At 41.5% G+C, this 25,075-nt stretch overlaps 1 protein-coding gene across 1 annotated transcript in view; it reads left to right on the top strand.

Moving 5' to 3' along the window:
- LOC126108116 (uncharacterized) overlaps positions 1 to 25,075 on the top strand; it is a 212,891-nt gene that overhangs the window by 22,791 nt on the left and 165,025 nt on the right. The window lies entirely within an intron of this gene.

The following is a 25,075-nucleotide window of genomic DNA, read 5'->3' as shown; positions in this document are numbered from 1 at the left end:
CTGGGTGTCACTCGTGTCACACGTCTGTACGTGAGATTTCCACACTCCTAAACATCCCTAGGTCCACTGTTTCCAATGTGATACTGAAGTGGAAACATGAAGGGACACGTACAGCACAAAAGTGTACAGGCCGACCTCGTCTGTTGACTGACAGAGGCCGCTGACAGTTGAAGAGGGTCCTAATGTGTAATAGGCAGACATCTATCCAGACCATCACACAGGAATTACAAACTGCATCAGGATCCACTGCAAGTAATATGACAGTTAGGTGGGAGGTGAGAAAACTTGGACTTCACGCTCGAGCGACTGCTCGTAAGCCACACATCGTGCCGGTAAATGCCAAACGATGCCTCACTAGCGTAAACATTGGACGACTGAGACGTGGAAAAATGTTGTGTTGAGTGACGAAAGACAGTATACAATGTGGCGATCTGACAGCAGGGTGTGGGTGTGGCGAATGCCCGGTAAATGTCATCTGCCAGCGTGTTTAGTGCCAAAAGTAAAATTCGGAGGCGGTGGTGTTACGGTGTGGTCGTGCTTTACATGGAGGGGGCTTGCACCCCTTGTTGTTGTGTGGCACTATCACAGCACAGGCCTACATTGGTGTTTTAAGCACGTTCTTGCTTCCCACTGTTGAAGAGCAATTGGGGGATGGCGATTGCATCTTTAAACACAATCGAGCTCCTGTTCATAATACATGATCTGTGGCAGAGTAGTTACACGGCAATAACATCCCTGTAATGGACTGGCCTGCGCAGAGTCCTGACCTGAATCATATACAACACCTTTTGGTTATTTTGGAACGCCGACTTCGTGCCAGGCCTCACCGACCGACATCGATACCTCTCCTCAGTGCAACACTCTGTGAAGAATGGGCTGCCATTCCGCAACAAACATTCCAGCACCTGATTGAACGTATGCCTGCGAGAGTGGAAGCTGTCTCAAGGCTAAGGGTTGGGTGCCACAAACTTGTAAGTAATTTTAAGCCAGGTGTCCGGATACTGTCGATCACATAGTGTATGATATGTGAGTAGGCGGTGGCAATCATTAGAATGAAAGTATTTTTCGCCACAGCAAGATCTTTTCACAAAATTTTAATCACCAATGTTTTCCTCTGAATATGAAAATATTTTGTTGATGCTAACCTAGATAGGGAGAAATGATAATATTAGTAAAATAAGAGAAATCGGTGGTCACACAAAAACATTTAAGTATTTGTGCTTCCCACACACTGATGGAGAGTGGAACAGTAGAGAAGTAGCTTGAAGGTGTTAGTGAAAGTTCTCCCAGGCACAGAAGTGTGAATTGCAGACAAGTCATGTTGTTGTTGTTGTTGTTGTTGTTGTTGTGGTCTTCAGTCCTGAGACTGGTTTGATGCAGCTTTCCATGCTACTCTATCCTGTGCAAGCTTCTTCATCTCCCAGTACCTACTGCAACCTACATCCTTCTGAATCTGCTTAGTGTACTCATCTCTTGGTCTCCTTCTAAGATTTTTACCCTCCACGCTGCCCTCCAATGCTAAATTTGTGATCCCTTGGTGCCTCAGAACATGTCCTACCAACCGATCCCTTCTTCTAGTCAAGTTGTGCCACAAACTTCTCTTCTCCCCAATCCTATTCAATATCTCCTCATTAGTTATGTGATCTACCCACCTAATCTTCAACATTCTTCTGTAGCACCACATTTCGAAAGCTTCTATTCTCTTCTTGTCCAAACTATTTATCGTCCATGTTTCACTTCCATACATGGCTACACTCCATACAAATATTTTCAGAAACGACTTCCTGACACTTAAATCTATATTCAATGTTAACAAATTTCTCTTCTTCAGAAACGCTTTCCTTGCCACTGCCAGTCTACATTTTATATCCTCTCTACTTCGACCATCATCAGTTATTTTGCTCCCCAAATAGCAAAACTCCTTTACTACTTTAAGTGTCTCATTTCCTAATCTAATTCCCTCAGCATCACGTGCCTTAATTCGACTACATTCCATTAACCTCATTTTGCTTTTGTTGATGTTCATCTTATATCCTCCTTTCAAGACACTGTCCATTCCGTTCAACTGCTCTTCCAAGTCCTTTGCTGTCTCTGACAGAATTACAATGTCATCGGCGAACCTCAAAGTTTTTATTTCTTCTCCCTGGATTTTAATACCTACTCCAAACTTTTCTTTTGTTTCCTTTACTGCTTGCTCAATATACAGATTGAATAACATTGGGGAGAGGCTACAACCCTGTCTCACTCCCTTCCCAACTGTTGCCCCTGCAACTACTGAAAAGGCTGCTGCCCCTCTTCAGGAACCATACGTTTGTCTGGCCTCTCAACAGATACCCCTCTGTTGTGGTTGCACCTACGGTACGGCTATCTGTATCGTTGAGGCACGCAAGCCTCCCCACCAACGGCAAGGTCCACGGTTCATGGGGGGGGGGGGGGCAAGTCATGTAGACATAGATTAGAACTGCTCGCTGGCCGGAACTCAAACCTGGGACCTTTGCCTTTTGTGTTCAAGTACTGTACCAACTGATCTACCCTTGCACGACTCACAACCCACTGTTACAACAACTTTACATCTGCATCTATATTATGCAAACCACTGCGAGGTGCATGGCAGAGGGTACATCCCAGTTATTAGGCTGCGTTCACAGTGCCGGCCGGGCCGAGCCGAGCCTGGCCGGGCCGCCGCCCGCTTTGATATCAAACACACGGTTTTGAATTGCGGTGTTCACAATGGCGGCTGGGCCGCGCCGACACGGCGTGAGCCTCCCGGAGCCGAGCCGGCGACATCCCGAGTGTTTAATATTGCCGGCGCGAGCCTGTGGAGCAGCACTGCAGCTTCTGCAGTACACGCATCGCACGTCTCCCTTCTGCTTTCGTCACAAGTGTGACTGCACACGTCTTATTTTAAGATGCTGCCTCACATTTCACAATCAGTGAGGAAAAATTACGTTTATTATAATGATACATGTGAAATTACTTTTATTTCATTTATTTAATCTACCGTATTTACATGTATTTACACCAATAGCTTGCCGGCGATCGCGGCATTGCCGCCACTGAATAGTTCGCATTTACTTGTAAACGGAGACAGATACGAGTGTCGTTGAGGGACGGAAATGTGTCCCTACCAGATGACAATGCATTGTAAAGTCATGCTGTGGCACGTTGCTATAAGCTGTTGTCTGTGACATCTTTTTGCGATGTTCTTACTTTAATGAATGCAGAATAACATATACATGACATTAACTTGTGTCCATTAATTTGGTATCAGAAATTCGGCTAGTATGAAAGTAATGGTGCAGTTTCCAGATTATGGAATGAAGTAACCAAGGAGTGTGTTTCAGATAGTACACACAAATATAAATTATATTCCTTTATAATTTTGTTTTATTTACAATGAAATGAGATACACAAAAATACAGTAAATAGCTAAGTACTTTTAATTCCAAAATTTATTTTTGAAAGGTTTTTTAATTATTTTAAGCTGCATTTTTAACGAAATATTCAACAGAAGTGTTCCTGACAGTTTTCGAACATAATGTGGAATTTCTGTTGAATGTGGCACCAGCTGTCTGCATATCAGCATTGTTACAAAACTTTCCAGCTTCAACATTGCATCCTTCTCTGTCAATGACAATATTATGAAGTAGACAAATGCACTTGACTATGCGATCAGGTATGTCAGTGGAGGTTTCAGTTTCCTTCCTCAGTAGTCTCCATTTATTGGTCATTATACCAAATGCACATTCAACAACTTTTCTTGCTCTGGAATGTATATCATTGTATAGAATCTTCTCGTTGTCCAAATTTCTGCGAGGAAAAGGTCTCATCAAATTCTCTAATAAGGGGTAAGCTTCATCTCCCAAAATGGCGTACGGTAGTTCCTGACACATTCCTTAAAGTCTTGTTGGTGGCGGTAATAACAGCTCCCCATTTGTAAGTTTCTTATATTACATACTTTCTTTAAACACGCCTGCATGAGACTGTTTACTGTAGGCACCAACTGTAATTTGCATCAGCAACTGCTTGGAGTACAATCGAATAATACTGTTTGTAATTGTAAAACATGCTGCCAAAAAGTTTAGGACATTGGACACGTATGTGCTTCACGTCTACTCATCCAACACAGTTTGGAAATCCCCATCTCGTATGCATTTCACTGGCAATTTCTTTAAATCGAGAAACAGTTGGCGTTGGTAAATGAATGGGAGAAAGTGACTCCCATATGGCCATACAAACGTCTTTCACCACCACTGATACAGTGGACACTCCTAATCGGAATGACGAAAAGCGATAATACAAAAAAATGAACTTTTTTAGCCTTAGTCAAACTTAGACATAGAAACATCTGTAAATGTATTTATATTTTTTAACATCTGCTGTTTATTATATGCAACTAGAAAGAAATCATGTAGAATGTTGAGGATGTTGATGACAAGTAATTGTTTGTCTTTTGTGATGCAAAGTGTGGCCAATTATAAAAGCATAGCAGATGATTGTCCGGTAGCAGAGGGAAAAATTCTTATACATTTGGATTTATCTAGACAATGAGACCATTAAAATAATACGAGGGACAGACACTAGGTCTGCGCTGATCACTAGTAATTAGTTTTTTGTGTCCTGCATTATATGACTACACTAAACCAAGCTGTAACCACGTGAACTCCGTGGCTTGCGGACACGGCACTGACGCCACTGAATAGCTTGCATTACTTGTGACCAGAGACAGATATCAGTATCATTATCATTTCAAAAACTTTTTGGTACTTTTAGCTACATTTCGTTCCCAACAATGTATGGTCTAAAACGGATCGTAACAGTAAGCTACCCGCTACATAACTTTTTCACTACAAGATTTTAAATCAAGTGCACAATGTTGACAAATAGCATCATTTCACAGTGACTGTTAAGAAATACGGAAAGATAAATGATTAAATACGAAGCTAAGATGTTACACTACCACATGTACAAAAATCGGTTGGAAAGTGTTACGAAACTTTTTCTTTTTTCACGATGTAAGTAACGCTTTTAAGGAAAAAATAAGTTTATAAAAAGATGTGGCAAAGTCTTATATACCGCTAAGAATTTTTAAAACACGAAAATTGGAGAAGTGGATTTTCCCCCATTTCGCTATCCCGGCTCGGCGCGGCGCACAATGTGAATGCACTACGCATCCGCCTGACTGGCTAGGCAAGAGCTGACCCAGTATGCATCATCCCGGCCCGGCCCGGCCGGCAGTGTGAATGCAGCCTATGTTTTTTCCTGTTGATTCACGTATAGAGTGTGGGAAGAAAGATTGTTGTAGGTGCAGTAATTATCCTAGTCTTATCCCCACAATCCCTATGTGGGCGATATATAGCGTATTGGTGTGTATTCCTAGAGTGATCATTTAAAGCCAGTTCTTGAAACTTTGTTAATAGACTTTCTCTGGATAGCTTATGTGTATCTTAAGAGTCTTCCACTTCAATTCCTTCAGCATCTCAATGACACTCTCATGGATCAAACAAACCTGTGCCTATTTGTGCTGCTCTTCTCTGTATGTTCAGTATTCCTGTTATTACTATCTGGCACGGATCCCACACGCTTGTGCAATATTCTAGAACTAGTTGCACGAGCTTTATCCATAACTGACCCTATGTGATCATTTCACTTCATATCCCTGCAAAGTATTAACCCAGGTATTTGTATAAGTTAGTAGATTCCAACTGCTGCCATTGATGTTGTACTCATAGATCACTCTCTTCTACATACAATGACTCTCTATCCAAGACACACGCTGCATCCTCCCTACCAGAAAGTCCTCAATCCAGTCACAAAATTCACTCAGTACCCCACATGATCATACTTTTTACAATAAGCATGGGTGTGATACTGAGTCAAATGCTTTTCAGAAATCAAGAAATACTGCATCTATCTGATCGCCTTGATCCACAGATTTCAGTATGTCATGTGAGAAAAGTGTCAGTTGGGTTTCACACGATCGATGTTTTTGGAATCCTTGCTGGTTGGCATGGAAGATGCCATTCTGTTAAAGATACCTCATTATGTGTGAGCTTAGAATGTGTTCCAAGATTCTACAACAAATCAGTGTGAAGGATATTGGATGAAAGTTTTGTGGATCACTTCTATTACCTTTCTTGTAGACAGATGTGATCTGTTAGAATAGGGGCTAACTCAGCTGCAAATGAATATAAAACCTGATAGGGAGTCCGTTTAGCCATGGAGCTTTGTTAAATTTTAACAACTTCAGCTGTTTCTCAACACCACTGGTACCAATACTGATTTAATTCATCTTTTGAGTGGTATGAGGATTTAATTGGGGGAAATTCTACTGGGTTTTTCTTTGTAAAGGAACATTTGAAGATAGAGTTAAACATTTCAGCCTTTGCTTTGCTACCTCCAATTTCAGTTCCTGTCTGATTCGCTACGGGCAGGACACTAACTTTGGCACCAGAATCAGCCTTTACATATGGCCAAAATTTTTTGGGGTTTTGTGAAAGGTTATTTAACAATATTTTACATAGAGGAAGGTGTTAGTAGATGAATGACAAACACTAACTTCACTTAACAAAGATTTATTCAGCACTTGCACATACGAGAGTTTGGAGCGAACTTCCTTCGACCAGAACACATACAGTATGTATACAGCTACAGAAAATTCCAGGACAATGATTCTTGAAATTTGTGGATACTTCTAGAATGTACTCGAACCAAATATAGAAATTAAAATTGTACAGTCCAGGTGAGTTTTGAACTCATGGCCCTCCATGCAACAGTTTAGTGTCATAACTACACCATGGTGCTACTCAGCTTCTTCTGTGACAATATTCTTCTGTGGTACTCATTGAAGGCTTTGCTCCCTTGACGGCCAAATGTATTTCATTCAGCTTCTCTCTTATCTATAGTCCTGTGTTTGGTTTTTCTTTTATCATTTTGTAGAAATGGCAGACAAAGTTTTTGTGTAAAATTTGTAATGTTCTTTTCCTTTAACTGTTCTGGATGAAAAACCAAGCCAATATTCTTATTTTTTCTTCTTCTTCTTCTTCTTCAAACACAGTGCTAGAGTCGGTGTTAGAAATGCTTTATCTGAATTTGTAGCTGTTCCCAGCAGTGTCAAAATACAGCATACAAAAGAAGTATCTGCTTGAAAACCCGTTTCACTATTTAAATGCGTGTCTTTAGTTTTTAGTGTGAATTTGAATACAACTGATTTTTTACTTGCAAAATCAAAGATCCTCTTTCACAAAGTTTCACAGTTTACGTGGTATGCAAAACATAACATTTACCAGAAACAGTTACATGACAATAGTTTAAATTTCAATAAAGAATTAATCCAATGGCAAATAATTATTGTCCAGTCTGTTCATAAATACTCATTCGTAATGTGTTGATCTGTAAGTCAACTTCTTTCATCAGAAGCAATATCGATCAGAGACAACACTTTCGGAAGCCACAGAACTTCCTACCAAACTCAATTTTTAAAAAGTTTTATCCTAAACCAAAAATTTTATCACCATTGATATGGCAAATTGATTATCAATTTTATACCCAGTTGTCAGTAAAAAAGAAAATACAGGTTATAACCAATACCAAAGAAAATTGTCAAAAAAATGCCATATACTCAGAGCTAAAATACCTATACTAGTTTCAACTGGTCGGTTTTTCCTATCCCTACTGTTCGGACAGAGTTTTTAGAGTTTTATGACGGTGGCAGCAGTTACGTGGGGCAATTTAATCAGACAGTTGCCGATAGACCTGTTGAACATTTGCATCATTTGAAGTTCAAAAATTTTGAAAAATCATTGGTGGTTGAGCACAGTCCTGTAAATAAACAACTGTTTATGTTCGATCATACCAGTATTCCGGCCCGTGCGTTGAGCTGTTGGTATTGATTGGAGAAACAGTGTTGATCAGACTGTAATAAAAACATCAATAGACACACCAGCTATGCACTTAGTGATGTACAGAAGTGTGCACTCGGTAAAGAAAGGGCACAGAGGAAGACTTCTGGTAAATAGCCACACGATTTGGGAGACGGTGCTGCAAGTGACACTGGTAGAAGACTCAAATGTAAACAAGCGTAGAGGGCTCCCCCAAATGTGCACTATTTACGTCGTCGTGTCACTGTGTACACCAGCCAATCAGATGCCATCCTTTTGGCATAAAATTGGGAGCATAGCTAATTAAACAGTAGTCAGTCTTAGCCCCTGATGACGATGGTGAAGGCAATCGTCAAACGGTCAGAATTATATCCTAATCTGACACAGCACGTTACCGAGAACTCTTCATTGAAGGTTTCCATTGTGAAAGACTTCGTAGCTGGGTCCTTTTATATAATTCATTAGTATGTAGTTTTGCCTGTGTAGCCATTCTAAAATGTCTGCAAAACATATCAGATGTGACATAATTAAAGCAACCATTGGTTGTATAGCCAACAGAATAAAAAGATAACTTAGAGTATAACCCATTAAATGCACATATTTGGGTTGCAGTCAGCATACTTGTTACATCACACAAGTTTAGAAGCACAACCTGGTTGACTTGACAATCAATAAAATGTTAAATAATATGTGATACAGTCATTAATGCAACAGTGATACAGAATGTGTAGTATAAATTTCTTTTATTTTAATCTGTGATCACAAAACTATTTGATCCTTAAGGCCCCCTACACAATTAAATAATTTGTCACAGTTCACTATGTTTGCCAAATACTGGACTGTGTACTGTGCTGTTTGATGGGTTTTTCATTTGATGTGTTTTCCAGATTATATTAAAGATTATATTAGATTAGATTAGTACTTGTTCCATAGATCATGAATACGACACTTCATAATGATGTGGAACGTGTCAGGTTAATAAAAGGTGTCTATACATGATATTACATTACACAAAATATTGCATGACACTTTTTTTCTTTTTTCTTTTTTTTGTGGGGGTGGGGAAATTACCCACTTACTATATCCAAAAATTCATCTAATGAGTAGAAGGAGTTGCCATTAAGAAATTCTTTTAATTTCCTTTTAAATGCTATATGGCTATCTGTCAGACTTGTGATGCTATTAGGTAAGTGACCAAAGACTTTTGTGGCAGCATAATTTACCCCCTTCTGAGCCAAAGTTAGATTTAACCTTGAGTAGTGATCATCCTGTCTCCTAGTGTTGTAGCCATGTACTTTTGAATTCATTCGGATTGTTAATAACAAATTTCATAAGTGAGGCTACAGTGAAGATCTCTAGCTCTTTAAATAAGTGTCTGCAGGATGATCTTGGATGAGCTCCAGCAATTATTCTGATTACACGCTTTTGTGCAGTGAACACTCTTTTACTCAGTGATGAGTTACCCCAGAATATGATGCCATATGAAAGTAGAGAATGAAAATAGGCATGGTAAGCTAATTTACTGAGGTGTATATTGCCAAAATTTGCAGTGACCCTAATAGCATAAGTAGCTGAACTCAAACGTTTCAGCAGATCTTCAGTGTGTTTTTTCCAGTTCAACCTCCTCATCAATGCATACACCTAGAAATTTTGAATATTCTACCTTAGCTACCGATTTCTGATCGAAGTCTACATTTATTAATGGTGTCATTCCATTTACTACGTGGAACTGTGTATACTGTGTTTTGTCAAAGTTTAATGAGAGCCCATTTGCAGAGAACCACTTAATGATTTTCTGAAAAACATCGTTTACAATTTCATCAGTTAATTCTTGTCTGTCGGGTGTGATAGCTATACTTGTATCATCGGCAAAAAGTAGCAGCTTTGTATCTTCGTGAATATAGAATGGCAAGTCGTTAATATATATTAAGAACAGCAGAGGACCCAAGACTGAACCTTGTGGCACCCCATTCTCAATTGTTCCCCAGTTTGAGAAATCACCAGTATTTGGCATATTATGTGAACTGCTTATTTCAACTTTCTGCACTCTTCCAGTTAGGTATGATTTAAACCATTTGAGCACTGTCCCATTTATACCACAGTACTTGAGCTTCTCTTACAAGTGTATCGTGAAATAAGTCATATTTTAAATTATCATCGGATTCCTTGTACACCTCATCCCAGTCTAACTGCTGAAGATTTTCTCTGAAATTTCTAATTGTTGAGTCATTAATTGTGCGCACAACTTTGGAGGGTAGTTTTGAATTACTGAATGGAGCTATGTCATATACTGTAACTAGCTGAGCACCATGATCAGAAAGGCTATTTTTAACAGGACAAGAATTTATGTTTTTAAACTTATCTTGGTCTATAAAAGTGGTATCTATCAATGTGCTGTTGTCCTTTACTACTCGAGTAGGAAAATAAATGACAGATGTCAAATTGAAAGGACCGAGCAAGACTTTCAGGTCATTCTTCCTGTTACACTCTTTCAGTGAATCAACATTGAAGTCCCCACAAATAATAATTTGCTTTCCCCTATCTGACAGATAGCTCAACAAGGCATCAAAGTTTTCCAGGAATAAATGAAAGTTTCCTGAAGGTGACCTATATACTGTTACAATTATAAAAGAGCCCTCCTGCAGTTTAAGTTGACCGCCACATGCTTGCTCTAGACAAAACTTTTTTGTATCTAAGCTTTTTTACACAGTGATAACTTTTGTCATATATGGCAACTCCTCTTCTCACCTTGTTCTCTCTACTCATATGTGCAGCTAGTTTATAACCACTGATATTTACCTTTTCCATATCAGACACAATGTAATGCTCAGACAGGCATAGTATATCCATTACATTATAAGATTCAATGTCATCTAAACAAACAAGGAGCTCATCTACTTTTTTTTTCAATCCCGGGATATTTTTGGTGAAAAATGGTGACATTATTTTTTACTTTACTTTTGTGAGAATCTACTTTCTTTTTTAATCCACCAATATTTTGATTAAATATGGTAAAATTATTATTTACTTTCCTGTTGTGAGAATTCAGAGTTTTGGACCTATTTAGCACCTGCCTGCCAGAACTTCTCATTGGACACTGATATTAGTCTAAAAAAGAGGTACATCCATGAGTACTAGTGTCCTCCCTTATGGATTTCGCTAACAACCCTGCCAGTTTACCCTTCCCTTTCCTGTTGAGGTGTAGGCCATGCCTTGTGAAATCGCCCCCTATCAATAGCCTCAACAGGAACCAATCCAATGCCTGATAGAGTGGCCGCCCTGCGCAACTGATCCAATTGCGTATTAACCCCCCTGACAGAGCAGTTCAACTGGGGTTGATCATGCCGCATGTAAACAGGCACCAGCCCAACATTGGTATGGGTCGTTACAGAGGCTATTTTCACCAGGTTACACTCAATACTGTAGCCCTGATCCCTATCAATACTGTTTCCCACTCCACCCACTATCATCACATGATCCTGCTTTTAGAAACCCTTGCACAAGGAACCTATATCCTCTACCACCTGGCTAAGACTTGCACTTGGCTTGAAAAAGTTTGTGACCTGGTACCTGTCAACTAATTTTTCCTGCAAAATCTGGCCCACACCTCTTCCATGGCTGCAACAGAACTTTCCTCTTACTTTCTACTTTTTTTGAAACATTTGGTTTCCTGGTGAGATTCTGTTGCATCTTAACTACATCTACTTCTACTGGAACCTCTTCCTTACTTAACTGTGGTAGCAAGGCAAATCTATTGGTTGTGCCAATTGTGAAACTGTCAGACACTGTCCTCTTTCTGTGGCCCCTGTTCCCAGCTACCACTTCCCACCGCTGTTTGCCCTCCTCCCCCCTTAACCTCTTCAGTTCCTCCCTCGCTCTGTCCAAATCAGCCTGAAGGGATGTAATTTTCTCCTTCTGTTCAGCTATAATCCTATCTCTTGAGCAAACCCTGCTAAAGAATGGAAGAGTCTCATTTGCTTCCCCAATTCCCATGCCGCTACAAAACCCCTGAACTAACTTTCCTACTGCAGCTCACACACTTAGTATCCACGGTAGTTTGGAAATTAGTTAAGAGATTTACTAAGTGATAACGATAATATATTAAATACAGATGTAAAAGGACACTAAATGTGTTTTGGAAACTAATATGTAAGTAAACTATTAGCAAATGCACTTAAATTTGTGATATAACGCTAAATATGTGCGTTCAAAAATTAGGTCTAAACAGCCGAATGTAACCAAAACGAACATTTTGCGATTACTGGAGAAATACACAAATAAAAGAAAAACCTTTAATGGCAAGATTGAAGAGCACACTAATGAACGTATTTAATCAGTTAATCTATAACAAATGCACTTAAGATTGCGGTATTACGCTAAGTATGCGCACTCGGAAAGTAAGGCAAAGCCGCAAAATTTTTGTTTGATGGAAAATTTGCCAATGTGGTGGACATCATTTGTGTCGATGTTTCACTGCACATTTTTAGTGAAAAATAATTTTATTGCAATTTATCTCACTGTATTGTGAGTGTCCACAATTGCTATGCAAACTACAATAAAGTATAAAAATAAAATAGCACTAACAATTACAAAAATGCTAGTGGTGTCGTACCTTTTCCACTCGTATATTACACACAAAGAGGTTAAGAAGAAAATCAATATTCTGTGCAAAACATAGAAGTGGGAGTGCAATGAAATAAAAAAATTACATTCTCCAGTCCTTCCATGGGCAAAGTGGGCTATATGTTCCCACATTTTGGTATTTTGATGACCTGTCATTAGAGGACGAAGTAGAGGAGAATAAATCTAACATACTTGTGTCTTCTTTTTCGGCGTGAGGGTGAAGTAGCTTTAAACAAATTCTTAAAAGTTTTACTGTCCACCAATGGAAAGTTGATGTAATCATCAGATTCCCAGAATTTAAAAGGTTTTCATATGTGTATTTCTCTCTCATTGTAAACCATTGGACCGGAGGTGTGTTCTTCTTCTTCTTCTTCTTCTTCTTCTTCTTGCCCAGGAGACCCGCAGTTCTTTTGTGGGTACTACTGTGGCACGCACAATGCCTCGAGTTACTGCAGCCTTTCTTCTCTCCCATTCTGCATTCCCTTCCCCATACCCACTACTTCCCCTCCTAACTTCACCTCCTTCCCCACTCCCCCATCCCCTTAACCCCTCTTCCTTCCTCGGATTTTCCCTTCAAGAAAAACTGGCTATTTCCTTGGTTCCATTATGGTTTTTCAATCTTTTGTTTAGTATTTCCACTCTCCCTCCCTCTTCCCCCACGGCCCTGGCTTATTCTGGTCCCATTTGGGGTCAGACCTCCTCTTCGTAATACCGTTTCCGTAGTGTGAGCCATTGGGGAAGAACTTGCTCGCTAGCACGTCTGGCGCGAGTTTCTCTGCCACACCTCCCTCCCTTCCCCCCTGCTAGGTCACCGAGCACACGCAACCAGTCTGTGTTGTGGGGCTGTTCTGTATCCATCTGACTGAGCCCCCTAACAACGCAGGTATCACACCCCTGGAACCTGAGCTGTCACAGCCTCACGTACGCCTAGGTGTGGTCGCTCATGTTTCTGGGGTGTCGGAACTCCTGACGACGACTGCCGTGCCACGTGGCCCTCGCTGCAGCCGGGTGGCGCCCGCTGTGTGAGCTCACGGTGGCTGGTACAGAGCAGATGCTCTGCAGATAAAGCGTGTCAAGCTCCACACTTCTGGCCACTCCTCTGTGGCCGTCTCTTCAGATATTCCCCTGCGGGTCTGGGGGTCAGAATAGCCCCGAGGTATTCCCGTCTGTCGTAAGGGGCGACTAAAAGGAGTCTCCCACGTTTTGGCCTTTATGTGATGGTCCCCTGTAGGGTTTGACCTTCATTCTTCAAAATTTTCCCGAAGAGCGAGCCAATTGGGAAAGGGAGTCTTATGCGGTGCATCGTGCATCGAGATCTATGGCCCACTTTCTCGTCATCTCGTAGCAGTCCGGCTCATTTTCCACCTCTCGGGCGACGACGCCATCCTGGGTGGGTTTTCCACCACGCATTATGCTGTGTCGCTTTCTGCACTGATGACGATAATGGACTTCTTTACAGCTTATAACCAGCGTGGTAGCCAGTGCGTTGTCGAGGGGCTGCCGTGTACCCTGTCGGTTGTAGCCCCCTGACCATACGGGGATCTCTCTGCTGATGCCTGTGCCGTTAACTCCCACGTATGCCGAGAAGTAGATGCCCGTCACCCTGGGGCATCGGGACTCCCGGCAGTGGCCGTCCTGCCAGGTGTCCTTTGCTGTGGCTAGTTGGCGCCCTTGGGGAGGGCCCCTGGTCGGAGTGGGTGCATCAGGTCGAATGACACGTGATGAAGCGTAGTCCGTCATCTCTTGCCGGTGGTGAAACACTACCAGTCTCTAAGCGATCACGAGCTCAATTCAACTCGCAGAAGTACGACCCCAAATCGTTCCTCTTGCAAGGAAGGGGTCCCTCGGGTCACACCTTTGCCAGGTTTCTGCTAGTGGGACAGATGACACCCGCCAGTGGCTGAAGAGCCCAAGAGCAGCTGGTCATAGGGCTTCACTCTCATCCTCCGTCCCGGAGAGTGATTCGGTGCAGTCCTCTCAGCCAGGGAAACCTGACGAGTAGTGAGAGAAATCAAAAAAGAAGACCCCCAAGAACAAGGAAATTGCGGTGGCACCCACAACACTGCTACCCGCGAGCTCTGCGTCTGAGGATGGGGTGGAGATTCTGGCGTCCACTGAGGACCTGGATCTTGCCGGTGCCTCAGACACAATGGATATAGACCTCTCGGGCAATAAGTCGGTGGCAGCAGATGACCCTGAGGCGTAAATTGCCTCATCGGATGTTCCGTGCCTTCCCAGTCTCACGATGTCGTCCTCCAGTGGAATTGCGGCAGTTTTTTTCCACCACCTGGCTGAGCTACGGCAACTGTTAAGCCTTACACCTGCTATCTGCATTGCCCTCCAGAAAACCTGGTTCCCAGCAATGCAGACCCCTGCCCTCCGTGGCTATAAAAGATATTACAGGAACCGTAGCGACTATAATAGTGTAAGTTGGAGTTTGCGTTTATGTCCTAAACTCGGTCTGTAGTGAAACTGTGCCCCTTCAGACCCCTCTTGAAGCTGTGGCTGTCAGAATAAGGACGACGCAGGAAATACCTGTCTGCAATATATATACTCCTCGAGATGGTGCAGTACCCCTGAATGTATTAGCTGCACTGATTGGTCAGCTCCTTAACCCCTTCCTACTTCTGGGTGATTTTAACGCCCATAACCCATTGTGGGGTGGTACCGTGCCTACTGGCCGAGGCAGAGAGGTCGAAACTTGACTGTCAAAATTTGACCTCTGCCTCTTAAATACTGGGGCCGCCACCCATTTCAGTGTGGCTCACGGTAGTTACTCGGCCATCGATTTATCAATTTGCAGCCCAGGACTTCTCCCATCTATCCACTGGAGAGCACACGATGACCTGTGTGGTACTGACCACTTCCCCATCTTCCCGTCACTGCCCTGGCGTCAGGCCCACAGACGCCTGCCCAGGTGGACTTTAAACGAGGCCGACTGGGAAACATTCACCTCTGATGTCACCACTGACTCTCTCCCATACGGTAACATCGATGTGATGGTTGAGCAGGTGACTACCACAACCGTGTCTGTGGCAGAATACGTAATCCCTCACTCTTTAGGGTACCCTCGGCAAAAGGCAGTCCCTCGGCGGTCGCCGGAAGTCGCTGAGGCAATTACAGAGTGCTGGTGAGCTCTACAGTGACGTAAGCGGCATCCTTTCCTAGAGCACCCGATGGCCTTTAAGCGGCTCCGTGCCCGTGTACGCCAGCTTATAAAACGGCGGAAACTGGAGTGTTGACCATTGGGTGTCACGTGCCACCTTTCTGAGCCTGGATGAAGATCAGACATCTTTTTGGGTACCAGACCCCAACAGGTGTCCCTGGCATTACCATCAGTGGCGTGCTGTGTACCGACGCAAACACGATTGCCGAGCACTTTGTTGAGCACTGTGCTCGAGCCTCTGCATTGCAGAACTACCTCCCAGCCTTTCGCTCCCTCAAACGGCGGATGGAAAGGAAAGTCCTCTCGTTCACTATGTGCCACAGTGAACCCTATAACGCCCCATTTACGGAGTGGGAGCTCCTCAGCGCACTTGCACATTGCCCCGACGCAGCTCCTGGGCCGGATCGGATCCACAGTCAGATCATTAAGTCTAACATTACTAAGCATTTTCGCACCTCTATTTTACCAAGCAGGATATTTGGACTACCCCAAAAGAGTTTTGTGTTTTATTGTAGTATTTGTTCTCAGATTTCGTTATTTCCATTGAATGGGTTTATTTAGTATTGAAAAACAGCTTTTCAGGTTATTAGAAGTATTTAATCAGATCACAGATACAAAGTACATAAAATTTTTTGTATCTTTCACTAAATTCAGTACTCAACAAACAGAAAATTAATAATCTATGTACCTCAACAGTCACTGCAGTAAAATAACGCAATACTTTTTTCAACTTTTCAGTCAAGCGCATTTTTGCACTGCATGCACTCCACAGTAACAGTTTCTTCTCTGTGTATATTACAAACAGGTTTCTCGCATGATACACAACAAAGTCTTTTTTTCCGATCTTCGTTTCTCTTGCAATCTTGACATCGTTGTGGCGTTGGTAACTTAGAACACTGGGTCTAGATCATTGCTGTAGGGATTGCAGTACCACTAGCTTTCAGTGCATCTTTTACATCTTTATAAAGACCGTTGATATTTTTGGCTCTTTGTTCCATGTTGCCTTTGCCGAGCCCAAATGCCAGTTCAGTCGTGAAGAGTTTATGTCGGCTTCGGTTATTCTTCTGCCATTCAGGAAATATTTGAGTGTACAGAATATATGCATTCAGTGCTGCAATATCTAGAATTTCCATGAAGATTCTTAGTGGCCACCGCCTCGTTCCTCTAACACAACTGTATTCTCTTGTCATTTTGTCCCCATTATCTGCACAAACCCAAATTTTAATGCCATACTTGGCAGGGTTGCTCTTCATATAAACCCTAAAAGAGCAGTTTCCTCGATACATTGCTAATTGTTCATCAATAGTCACGTATTCATGAGGATAGAAGTTTGTACACAAGTTAGATTGAAATTTGTCGAACACTACCCTGATGGCTTGTAGCTTGTCCTTGGTTTCTTCAATTCTCTGTGCTCTTGTGTCTCTGTTGTCAAATCGCAAGAATTTCAATATAGACAAAAATCGGTTTCTTGACATGGCAGCAGAAAAGAATGGTTGCCGAAAGGCAACATTACTTCCCCACAGATCGGAAGCACTTGTGCGATGTCCACGAGTTCGACCAGCTCCTATTAGAATTGCTAATACAGCATACACTTCAGTTGCATTTATAACTCCCCATGTCGTTTTGTTCGAAGAATGAGCTGCAGTCCACAAAGAAATTACTCGTTTGGCTTCCCTGTTCATTTCTTCTAGAATAATGCTCACGATTTCCAGTGAGATAAATAATAAAAATGACTCTGTTATTGTTTTGATTGTTTTTCCATCAGTCACTGGGCCAGGAGTTACGTTCAAGACGTTGTGACATCAACGCCGCCCACCTTTTGGTGGTTCACTAGAAAATTGTTGTCCACTTCTAGAAACAAACAAATCTCCAGTGTCTTCTTCGTTTTCTTCTTCTTCTTCTTCTTCTACTTGTTCACGAGAATGTGTAGTGTCTTCTGATATTACATCATCAGCTTCATCTGATGCTATGATATGGTCTTTATCAAGAGGTTCCATACATTCACTCAGTTCATTATCAATGTTCCATTAATTTTCATTGTCACTGACATCAGAACAGTATAGAATTTCCGTGATCTCTTCGCTAGAAAGTCCTTTGGACATCTTTACTTGCAGATGAAATACTGACTCGTGTAATGTCAGCTCAACAGTGAACGTCAAATTCAACTCGACAATAGTAACCAGCAACAATAACAAACATTGGATCTATGGCAAAACTCAACATTTTTTGACGATCACTCGACTTCCTCGATTCACACAAATGTCGAACACAAAGAAATAGACCAATATGGCTAAAACTTGGTGTGCGTTCTTTCCAAAGATGCTACTAACTAAACGTGACCTCGATACGTGCCAGTGGTGCCATCTCTCGGACTTTGCACAGACTTTTCAAATGCCCCTCCTATGCACTGAACATTTCCGGCTAAAATGCATTCTAATCAATGCATGACAAACGTGCACCATCTGTGGTCTCACAAATTGCGATGTGCCTGAAGCCAGATGCTTGTGTGCTGTCAGATTTCCTATAGTCCGATCCACGGATGATGGGGGTCCACACACGTTGAGGCACGGACGAAGAGTGCATTGTTATCAATTCCAATCGACAGGTGCATACGCACGTGCGCCAGCTTTTCGCTTCAGGAAAGGGCATATCCTGCAAATTGAGTCCCTCCCTCGCTTATGCAGAATGAATCACGTATCACCACCATCAGCGGTTACAACTTGCAACAAAGGGAGTAAAAATTCACTAAACAATGATCCATTAGCTACGGTATTCAAAGCAGAGCACTCGGAACACTACCGAACGCTCATCGGCTGTCGGAGAATGCGTGACGTAGGTTTGCAGAACGAGCCTAAACTCGAACGCCAACGTTCGTGACTCCAACTGTAATAGACATTTATTGAGTGATACGACCTTTTACGGGTTACACTAGTGCCTTCTGGAGACAGGCTTTTTTGAGAAAAGATCATTTCATTGTGGAAGACTGAAGGTGTTAGAACACTTGATATAGATCAAGTACTACATCATATTGAGGACAATAGTGGTAGCAGTACTAGAGAAATTGCAGAAACTGAGTATGTGAGTCATGTGACTGTGTGGAAAGTGTTAAGGGAGCAGCTCCTTTAGCCACAAATTCTTCAGAGTGCAAGGCCTTACTGAAACAGATTTTCAATCCAGAAAAGCTTTTTGTAGTTGGTTAGTGGCAGTGTGTTCTCAGTACTGACACTTCCGTCTACTACACTAGGCTGACAAAACAAATTTCACCAGGAATGGAGTGCAGAATTTTCATGTACATATAGGAGGATGACGATCCTTATTGCAGTTTTGAAAACTAGTGATCAACAACAGTTTAGCATTAGTGTAAGGGCTGGCATAACAGAAGACAGATTAACTGAACCTTTCATTTCCCATGGAGTACTGAGTGAAGCACCATACTGTGAATTTTTAGTTTAGCATTTAAATGTTTTGTTAAAAGACATTCCACTACACTTCCATTGGGACACGGGTTCCGTGCATGGTGAGGCGCCACAACATTTTGCTGTGCAAGCAAGAACAGTATTAAATCAGCATTTCTCAAATGGATATGTTGAGGGGCAGCAACATCTTTGCCTGCTGTGCATTATATTCTTCATCCACTGCATTTTTGTTTTTGGAGGCATTTAATGGGCAACTCAAGACTTACTGCCAGTGTTGACGTTGTTTGCCAATATGTTCAAGGAGCATTTCAGCAGATATGGCAGACGCCAAGAACATGGGAATGAGTAAGACAGTCCATGATACAGCATTTAGAAACATTTGTTAGAGTTAATGGTAGACATTTTGAGCATTTCATTTAGCCATTAGAAGACAACACTTGAAAAGAAAAAAAAGCTGTAGAACTAAACTAGAAATTGGAAAAGAAAATGACAGAAACGAACCAAATGTATAACAAAAAAACAGTCTGTAACTAAGAAAAATTGACCATACGTAGTTATATCTCAACTTTTATTGCCCCTTTTTAGGTTCTGTATACATTCCCCAGGGCTTTCCTAAATAATAGTGAACATCCTGTACATAGAGCAATTGACTAGTGATAATACTGACATTACAAGGAAAGGTCTGCCATAGGCATGTCTCGCAGTGTTACGATAAATCTGTAATGAAATATAAGTACCGTGCTTACATTACCTGGTTGTGCATTTCCCAGTTTTTATTCATATTTAGTTACAGGTATGCCATGTTCACTTTATTTGGGAAACACAAATTTGTGATGAAAGGAGAGGCCAAGTATAGGTGTCCCCCTCAAAGTACCATATTTGAAGCTGGGTGCAGTTCCACTGATATTTCCAAACTGTCCTCATTACCTCTTGAGAAAAGAGAGCAGACGTGAAGGACCAGCAGAGAAAAAAACTGAGGCTCAAAAACGAACATCTAGCAACAGCATTGCAAAAAGGCTACGATGATGCTTTCAGTTTGTTCTTTGGAAGTTATTATTACAAAACAAGGAAGTGGAATTGTCCTGTGAGTAGAGTGGAGTTGAAAGGAAGAGTGAGTTTCTGTACTTTTCTGAAGCTGACGAGAAATCCAGCACCATTGAATACTCGTTCTTTTGGAGATAAAAATTGAAATATACCGTTTGTTGAGAAAAATTTGGAAATTGAGACATTAGGAAAAGCTTTCTTCCCACAAGAGTTAAATAATATCCATGAAACTGTGAATGTATGCAAGAATTTTCCCAGTCAGATTCTACCTGCTCACAAAGGTTGTGACAGACATTTTAGGATTGTTGGAAGATGAGATAGACAAGTGTGAAAAGTAAATGTTTGAATTTATATCTGAACAAATTAGTCTTATAAATGGCAACAAATATTTTCTTCTTTACTGTTCTATATTACTATTATTATTATTATTTCCATGCTTAGAAGTTTGTACACAGCAGTTCACTAGTAAAAATGCCACATCCAAACAGAATCTGCAATAGATTTAATGTAAAGTTATTACAGGAAGAATCTGAGAGAAGCAATTTCCCATCATACATAAAACAGAAACTTCGATATTTGGTTGTCATCATTGTCTTCAGTATGAAGACCAGTTTGATGCAGCTCCCCACTCTACTCTATCCTGTGCAAGCCTCATTATTTCTGCATAACTACTGCAGCCCATGTCCTTCTGAATCTGTTTACTGTATTCATCTCTTGGTTTCCCTCTAGAATGCCCCCCCCCCCCCCCCCCCAATACTTCCCTGCCCTCCAGTACTGAATTGGTGATTCGTGGATGTCTCAGGACATGTCTTATTAACCAGTCCCTTCTTTTAGTCAAGTTGTTCAGTACCTCCTCATTTGTTATGTGATCTACCCATTTAATTTTCAGCATTTTTGTGTAGCACCTTATTTCAAAAGCTTCTATTTTCTTCTTGCCTGAACTCTTTATTGTCTACATTTCACTTCCATAGAAGACTACACTGCAGACAAATACCTTCATAAAAAAGTTCCAACAAATTAAATCTATATTTGGTGTTAACAAATTTCCCTTCTTCAGAAATCCGTTTCTTGCTTTCGCCAGTCTACATTGTATATCCTTTCTGCTTAGACTGTCATCAATTTTTGTACAGCCAAATAACATAACTCATCTACTACTGTAAGCATCTCATTTCTTGATCTAATTCCCTCAGCTTCATTTCATCTAGTTTGACTACATTCCTTTATCCTTCTTTAGCTTTTACGGACATTCGTCTTATTTTCTCCTTTCAAGACCACGTCCTTTCCGTTAAACTGCTCGATTCCAAGTTCTTCACTGTCTCAGAGAATTATTATGTCATCAGCAAACCTCAAAGTTTTTATTTCTTCTCCCTGGACTTCAATTCCTACTCCAAATTTTTCTTTTGTTCCTTTACTGTTTGTTCAGTGTACAGATTGAATAACATTGGGGATAGGCTACAACCCTGTCTCGCTCCCTTCTCAACCATTGCTTCCCTTTCACCTCCCTTGACTGTAACTGCCAACTGCCATCTGGTTTCTTTACATGTTGTAAATACCATATTGCTCTATGTATTTTACCTCCTATCTTCAGAATTTCAAAGAGAGTATTCCAGTCAACATTGTCAAAAGCTTTCTCTAAGTTTACAGATGCTATAAACATAAGTTTGCCTTTATTTAACCTACCTTTTAAGAGAAGTTGTAGGGTCTGTATTGCTTCACTTGTTCCTACATTTCTCCCAAATCCAAACTGATCTTCCCCAAGGTTGGCTTCTACCATTTTTTTTTCCAGCCTTCTGTGTAGAAATCGTGTTATTATTTTGTAACCATGCGTTATTAAACTGATAGTACAGAAATTTTCACACCTGTCAGAACCTGCTTTCTTTGGAAATGGTAGTTAAGTATTAAATTGTTCTTGAAGTCTGAGTCTGTTTCCCCTGTCTCATACACATTGCACACCAGATGGAAGAGTTTTATCATGGCTGCGTCTCCTAGAGATATTGTTGATTTTGAAGGAATGTCGTCTACTCCAGGGACCGTGTTTCGATTTAGGTCTTTCAATGCTCTGTCAAATTCTTCTCACAGCATCATATCTCCCACCTCATCTTCATTGACTTCCTCTTCATGTCTATAGGACTACTTAAAGTTCAATTTCTTCTATAGCCCCTCCATATTTTTCTTTCAGCTTTGTTTTCCTTTGCTTGCTTAGTACTGATTTTTCATCTAAGCTCTTCATATTCATACACCTGCTTTCCTTTTCTCCTAGACACTTTCTGTTTTGGATACCTATGATGTTAATGTTCTTTTGAATGTAGATGAAGTTGATCTAAATTCTTATCTGGAATACAGAGGGGGGTGGGGGACGGCTACAGTTTCAGGCATGTAGTAGCTACATAACTGCAACACTGTCTCATAAACGGTACCAGTCACAGTGTAGGGAGCAAGAAAATTTTAATTTTCAATGTTTTGTGTAATTATTCACTGAATGTTGAGATTTTAAAAGCTGTCATAACCTACTCATTAAGATGTATAATCTGATGTTAAAATTTTAACACAATAAGATGAGTATTACAGTTAGTACTCTGTGTTTATCATGGGGAATTGTAATGGACAGTATACAAACACCTGAAGTTACTTCATCCAGTATTTCAGAATGAGACGACTTAGCAACTTTCAACAAACTTCACAGATGATTTCAAACCTTAAGAATCTTTGTCATGCTGGCACTCCCCACAAAATGATGAAAGAAAAAAAAAAAGTTTGTCATTTACTACATTTTTTTTGGTTCGTGCGAGAATGTCACAGACATACAGAAGGAACTTAACTGGCAGACTCTCGGACAATGACATAAACCATCTCGCAAAAGTCTGTTAACATAGTTTCAAAAATTTCCTGTAAGTGATGGTTATCGAAATACACACATAAAAAAAGTTTTGCATCACTTTGGCTCTGAGAGTTCCGGAACCTGTACAGAAAATAGGAATAAAGATCAACATAAACATCATTTCCACCCTTTTTATTGCTCATGAAAACCATACATTGCATGTTGTACCACCATACAGCGAGACCTGCTGTACAGCCCGGTACCTCTAATACCCAGTAGCACGTCCTCTTGCACTGATGCATGCCTGTATTCGTCGTGGCATACTATCCACAAGTTCATCAAGGCACTGTCGGTCCAGATTGTCCCACTCCTCAACGGTGATTCGGTGTAGATCCCTCAGAGTGGTTGGTGGGCCACATTGTCCATAAACAGCCCTTTTTAATCTGTCTCAGGCATGTTCGATAGGGTTCATGTCTGGAGAACATGCTGGCCACTCTAGTCGAGCGATGTCGTTATCCTGAAGGAAGTCATTCACAAAATGTGTACAATGAGAGTGCGAATTGTTGTCCACGAAGACGAATGCCTCGCCAAAATGCTGCCGATACGGTTGCACTGTCTGTCGGAGGATGGCATTCGTGCATCGTACAACCGTTAAGGTGCCTTCCGTGATGACCAGTGGTGTACGTCGTCCCCACATAATGCCACCTCAAAACATCAGGGAATCTCCACCTTGCTGCACTCGCTGGACGGTGTGTCTAAGGCGTTCAGCCTGACTGGGTTGCTTCCAAACATTTCTGCAATGATTGTTTGGTTGAAGGCATATGTGACACTCATCCGTGAAGTGAACACGATGCCAATCCTGAGCGGTCCATTCGGCATGTTGTGCCCATATGTACCGCGCTGCACGGTGTCGTCGTTGCAAACGTGGACCTTCCCACGGACATCTGGAGTGACGCTGCACATTATGCAGCCTATTGCGCACTGTTTGAGTCATGTCATGACGTCCTGTGGCTACACGAAAAGCATTATTCAACATGGTGGCGTTGCTGTCAGGATTCCTCTGAGCCTAATCCTTAGGTAGTGGTCATCCACTGCAGTAGTAGCCCTCGGGCGGCCGTAGCAATGCATGGCATCGTCAGTTCCTGTCTCTGTATCTCCTCCATGTCCGAACAACATCACTTTGGTTCACTCCGAGATGCCTGGAAGCTCACAAATGCAGCATGTCCCCATTACTGACCCTGGCCCTTTGGTCCCGATTCAAGTGGAAGGAATGAATCGGATACCTTGAAGGTTTTGTGACAAGCTATGCTGTGACTTCCAAGACTTGCACCATAGGGTTGAGAGCTGTAGAGTCCCCCTAAATAGGTCAGGTGTGCAATACATATCAGAGGCTGCTACTTGTAGTTGAGTGTGTGTGGGCTGCCCAACAGTGCTTTATAGCTTAGGCAACTCCCCATTCAATCCAGATAATGATAGCTGTAGGAAATCCAGAAGTATTAGTGCAAGATTGGAAGAAATTCCTCTCACGGGTGAGAGTATTACGATCATAATGGTAAGCTGCCGAGACACTCGCAACGAAGTGCTAGAGTTTGAAGCACTCCTGAAAAGCAGTGAAGCTCACATAATAGCTAGTTGGAACCTGAAATGGATAGCAGTGAGCTTATTTGGGGAAAATTCAAGTTTATACCAAAAGGATAGGCAAATGGGAAATGCAGGTGATGTATTTGTCACAGTAGATAAAAAACTCAGATCTACCAAGATAGAAATTGAAGCTGCATGTGAGATTGTGTGGGCAAGAGTCAGTATCAGGTGTGGGCATAAAATAACTGGAACCTTCTATCGCCCACCAGAGTCAACTCCCGATGAAATCAAAAACTTTAGACGTAACCCTCAGTTCAGTTGTATGTAAGTTCCCCACTCATATTGTAATCATTGGTGGAGGCTTCAATAATCCAACAGTTAATTGAGAAAATCACTGCTTTGTTGGTAGTGGGCATGATAACCAGTGAAACTTTACTAAATGCCTTCTCTGAAAAAACTACCTACAATAAATAGTTAGGAGCCCTATTCGTGGTGGAAACATATTGGATATAATGACAACAAATAGACCTCACCTCTTTGAGGATGT

Source organism: Schistocerca cancellata, chromosome 11 (assembly GCF_023864275.1).
Source record: "Schistocerca cancellata isolate TAMUIC-IGC-003103 chromosome 11, iqSchCanc2.1, whole genome shotgun sequence".
NCBI lineage: Eukaryota > Metazoa > Arthropoda > Insecta > Orthoptera > Acrididae > Schistocerca > Schistocerca cancellata.
The sequence above is the reverse complement of the archived record's forward strand: the minus strand, read 5'-3'. Positions and strand labels throughout refer to the sequence as shown.